At 43.6% G+C, this 5,312-nt stretch overlaps 1 non-coding gene across 1 annotated transcript; it reads left to right on the plus strand.

The window, feature by feature from the left end:
• Window positions 1-1,960: 1,960 nt before the first annotated feature.
• LOC128059686 (U6 spliceosomal RNA) lies at window positions 1,961-2,067 on the plus strand. Its single transcript, XR_008200614.1, has one exon. It is a non-coding gene; the product is annotated as a U6 spliceosomal RNA (small nuclear RNA).
• The last annotated feature ends 3,245 nt before the right edge of the window (window positions 2,068-5,312 follow it).

Here is a 5,312-nt window from a genome sequence, read left to right on the forward strand (position 1 = left end):
AAAACAAGTCCTTGAAGCTTCTTGTTAGTTCCACTGGGTGCCCCTGATCAAATCCCTTCCCCAATCTTCTCAAGGATTGTTTCAGAAATCCTTTATTCTCCTAAGATCTCTGATGGTGCTTCCCACTCCAACCATTCCTCCTTTTCTCTCAGCAGAATACCTCAACTCTTGTTCTGCAAAGAAACTGAAGTCAAAGAATGTCCTCTGCTGAGGTGAATGCTGGCCCAAGGCAGGCCCCCTTCCGGAGAAGCCCATGTGTGGTGACAGGCCCAAGACCTGGGTTTCTCTCTGGAGGAGCCTCAGAGGTCCCCATGGAGATGGCAAGGCCTGCATCTCCCTCTGCCCAACGCTGCCTTCTTCCCTGCCTCCTTCAGGCATTGGGGACAAGAGCACCCCCTAGTTCATGGCCTGCCTGCCAACCTCTACCGTGGTCCGCTTCCAGGGAACTCGGGCTTCCCCCCACTCTCCCCTCTTCCTCAGGAGCCTTCTCTGCACAGTCCTCTTCCTCCATCTCACCTTCAGCCCCTCTGGCCTTGCAGTCTGCAATGTGGACACTAGCCCCCTTGGTAGGGCTTTAACCCACAGGTCCTCGCTCTTCTCTACCTGATTGCCTCATGCCTACCCATCTGCTGAGCTTCCCAGGTGGCACTAGTGATAAAGAACCCACCTGCCAATGCAGGAGACATAAACAACGCAGGTTCAGTCCCTGGGTCCAAAAGATTCCCGGGAGGCGCGCATGGAGCTCACTCCAGCGAAGAGTCGGACATGACTGAAGTGACTTAGCACTCACCCACACTTTCCATCTGCCAGGTCTCACTTCAAACATAACTTTCTCCTGAGGAAAACGGGTCAGTTTCCTTTGTCACAGCCTCCCATGGAAGGTGTTTCTCTCCTGAAGTTGTTCTGCTGTGGCCTAAAATAGGTAGTGTTTCTTCTGAATTACAAAACATTTTTTCCTGTAAATTCCTAGTGATTGAGAACTGCACTGCTCAGTGTGGTAGCCACTGACCACATGACTACTGAGCCCTTGAAACGTGGCTGGCTGGGGCTTAGTTGTGTGTAAAATGCACATTGGATTTCAAAGACTCAGAATGGAAAAACAATACAAAATACCTCACGAATAATGTATATTAATCATGTTAAAATGATATTTTGGACATATGCGGTTAGATAAAATATCTTATTGAAATGGCAATCCACTCCAGTGTTCTTGCCTGGAGAATCCCAGGGACAGGGGAGCCTGGTGGGCTGCTGTCTATGGGGTCGCACAGAGTTGGACATGACTGAACTGACTTAGCAGCAGCAGCAGCAGAAGCTGTCTTGGAGAAGGCAATGGCACCCCACTCCAGTACTCTTGCCTGGAAAATCCCATGGACGGAGGAGCCTGGTAGGCTGCAGTCCATGGGGTCGCTAAGAGTCGGACACGACTGAGCCACTTCACTTTCACTTTTCACTTTCATGCACTGGAGAAGGAAATGGCAACCCACTCCAGTGTTCTTGCCTGGAGAATCCCAGGGATGGGGGAGCCTGGTGGACTGCCGTCTATGGGGTTGCACAAGGTCAGACACTACTGAAGCGACTTAGCTGCAGCAGCAGCAGCAGCAGAAGCCCTCTTAGCTGACATCATTTGCATGCATTGTTAATCGAGTAAAAGTGTTAAATAACCTGGAGGAGGCCTGTGTGGGGACTTTGGAAGCAAGGATGTGGGTCAATTAGATGGTTGAATTAAGTGAACGCTTGCTTATAGAACATCAATGGTAAATAAACAAGGTAACAACACATTGTGCTATCAAGAGATGCAACTGACAAAGTTAACTAACTAGTGGACTACATTAGACAGAGCTGTAATTCGTTGAATATGGAAATTTCAGTGGGATGGGAGTAAAAGATTGAATTTTAAGGTGGAGGCTAGGTTCAATTGTGGACTTTTATGAGGGATTATAACAAGAGTATTCATTCAGTGCTCGCTTCGGCAGCACATATACTCAAATTGGAATGATAGAGAGAAGATTAGCATGGCCCCTGCACAAGGAAGACAAGCAAATTCATAAAGCGTTCCATATTTAAAAAAAAAAAAAGAGTATTCATTCAGTGGAGTAGAGAAAGCTCTTACATGTAAACTTTTGGTATATTTGGTATATACAGACCAAAGAAGTAGTCCACACAGTTCACTTATTCCATGCAGAAATTTAACAAAAATTTACCAGAAGCAATGGGCCCAACATATGCTGGAGAATAACAGTGAAACACCCATTAACAGGGCTAGCGTTGTAGATGCTTACAAGTACAGTAATCATAGGTACAGGCAAGGAATAATTCATTACATTTGTATTTTCCTCTACAATCCAAACTAGGATTGTTTTAACGTGTTGTTGAAGCACAATGTATATAAACACAGAAAAGTGCACATATAATAGTAGAGCTTGAATCCATCGATCAAATCAGCACCCAGAGAATTCCCTGGTTGTCCAGTGGTTAGGACTCCACACTTTCAGTGCCAAGATCTGGGTTCAATCCCTGGTTGGGGAACTCAGTCTACAAGCCATGACATGTGGTCCTTCCTTTTCCTCCGCCACACACACAAAAAAACCTAGCACCCAGAGCAAGAAATGGAGCATTGCAGCATTCCAGGGGCCTCCCTCCCAGGCTCCCTTCAACAACCCCCCAACCCTACTATATACTAGTTTTGTGTTTTTATATTTTTATAGTAATATATATATATATATATATGTATTTTGTGCCCTGTGCTTAATTTTAAAGAATCCACCCAATTCTCAGATGTCTGAATGAATCTCAGCTTAGCATTGTACTGAGTTTGGACAAGCCTCTTAATTCAAGCCTGCTTCCAAATTCACAGAAGTGGATTATAAAATGTTTACCTAATAGTTGTTGGTAGGATATTACTGCTGGCACATGGTTGCAACTGTTACTTGTACTCAAACTTTTAGCCTGTGAACTTCCTAGGGTGGAAGGCACCTGGACACAATTCTCCACAGTTTAAAGGGAAAATCCACACTATCTGGGCAATGACACACCATCCCCTTATTCTCAAACAAAATTTGGCTACTTGATCTGTCTCATTTTTGGTGAAAGGGAGTAGAGATGCTATTTCTGTTACATACTTATTTATCTCCCCTTCTAAAACATCAGCTTCCTCAAAGGAAGGGTCATGTCCTATTTACCATAGCTCACCTAGTGCCAGGTACTGTAAGCATGCAGGTAAGTACTGATTGCTAGTTGAACAAATAAGTGCTAACTGTATTGAGTCTTAGGAAATTATGTCAGAATGTTATCCAAACTTTGGCAAAATTATAGTAAAACCAGAGTAGTCAATCTCCCTCCTCCTTTCCCTGTGCTGGTCAGAAAACTCTCCTCAGTTAGCACATTCTGTACTTGGAACTTGAATAAGCACACCAGATCTGAGGCCTTCAAAACTAAGGGCAGGAGAGTACACTGCTTTTAACATGGAGTTTGCTCAAACTCAATGTACTGATGCCAAGATATTAAAGTTTTCAAAAACTCTCTCTTCCCAACATGTCAGCTCAGCCATGAATAATTTTCTTCCCTGCTATACTTTATCTTGGTTTTCTACCAATATTTTTAACATCTTCTTGACCTTGTTTAAAATCAAAAACAGCCAGGGACGGGGAAGTAATCCTCCCCTTCCCTGCTTTTATGGAACTGCACTTGTTTTATCCTCCACTACCTAATTAAAAATAACTTTTCACTTCTCACAGAGTCACAGAGTAGGAAGTACCTCTTCAAAACCTTCCATCTGTTTTATATTACAATTAAAAGTCTGATTGGCTGGCAAGCCTACTGCTCTATAACTAGATAAATCAGGCAGGAAATCACATGGTTATATAAGGAGCTCAAAAGATTTTTAACAAAATAATAGCGGACTATAAAGCAAAACTAAGAAACCCAAGCTATTCACAACCCATTGTGTAAAACAAATACGGTTAATATCTCCTAAGAGTCATGACTATTTTTTAACATTCTTTCAATTTAACACTTCCTGAGACTCTCTAAGCACCACACTAGATGCAGGAGTTAAAAAGAGCAATTCCTACTCTTCAAAACATAAAGTCTAGTGGGAACATTTTATGGACGCACCAGGATAATCAGGAAATGACACATACCTGTGCCCTGCAGGCTGCGTAGGATTCTAACAGGTAGGGAGACAAAGAGAAACAGCAATGAGGGGAGGCACGAAGGCAGAAGCATGCATACATTGTTCTGAAAGATCCAGGTCCCCAGGTCCAGATAAGGAAGTGAAGGAGAATTCTTGTTATTTAGGCAACAGACAACTGTGGAAGGTCTGTGAACAGGAGAGGTGATAAAATCTCTGTGTTTTCATGTTTCTTTACCCTCACCAGAGAAGGAAATGGCAACCCACTCCAGTACTCTTGCCTAGAGAATCCCGTGGACAGAGGAGCCTGGTGGGCTGCTGTCCATAGCGGTCACACAGAGTGGGACATGACTGAAGCGACTTAGCATACAAGCAAGCATTGGAGAAGGAAATGGCAATCCACTCCAGTATTCTTGCCTGGAGAATCACAGGGACAGAGAAGCCTGGTGGGCTGCTATCTACGGGGTCACAGAATCGGACATGACTGAAGCGACTTAGCAGCAGCAGCAGCTTTACGCTCACATGTAAGCAGTTGTCTTTCCTCTCAGGACTTAGATTTCACACTGTAAATTAATGTGTTCTGAGTTCATGTGTCAGTCTCACTCACTTGATACAGACATTCCAGTGAGGGGTAAACTCATTTTAGTCTCTTAATCTGATGGGTTAATCCATCAGATTTCTAAACCCAGAAGGCTAACGGTAAAATCTGGATGGTGACATTGACTAAAGCGATGTAATACTGCACAAACCTGTCTGTGTGACCAGTCAGCCATGCCCAGGTGACACACTGATGTCACAGAACAATTTCTTGATACTTCTGGAGAATGGAGAGCAGAGTGATAAGTGCAATAATCTAAGTCAGAGAGGAAGGAATGGAATTAGAGCTGAGCCTTTCAGTGGGCTAAGATTTTAAAACAGATTTCCACGTGGAAGTTTAGGGAGAGGAACAAGGTTTCTCAGTGAGTGACTGAAGGGAAAGTAACACCATTAAGAGAACAAAGGAGGGGCAGGTTCAAGCTGGAGAAAAAGAGAACATCCTACATTTAAGGTGTTGACAGAAGAGTCATATGGAAATCTCTAAAGGCAGTTGAAAATATGGCTCTAAATGAGGCTCAAGAAATGGAAATATATTTTCATTTCTTAAGTAAAGAGGTCAAGTTGTGTTAACGGATGAAATCAC

This window comes from Budorcas taxicolor, chromosome 14, assembly GCF_023091745.1.
Source record: "Budorcas taxicolor isolate Tak-1 chromosome 14, Takin1.1, whole genome shotgun sequence".
NCBI classification, from domain to species: domain Eukaryota; kingdom Metazoa; phylum Chordata; class Mammalia; order Artiodactyla; family Bovidae; genus Budorcas; species Budorcas taxicolor.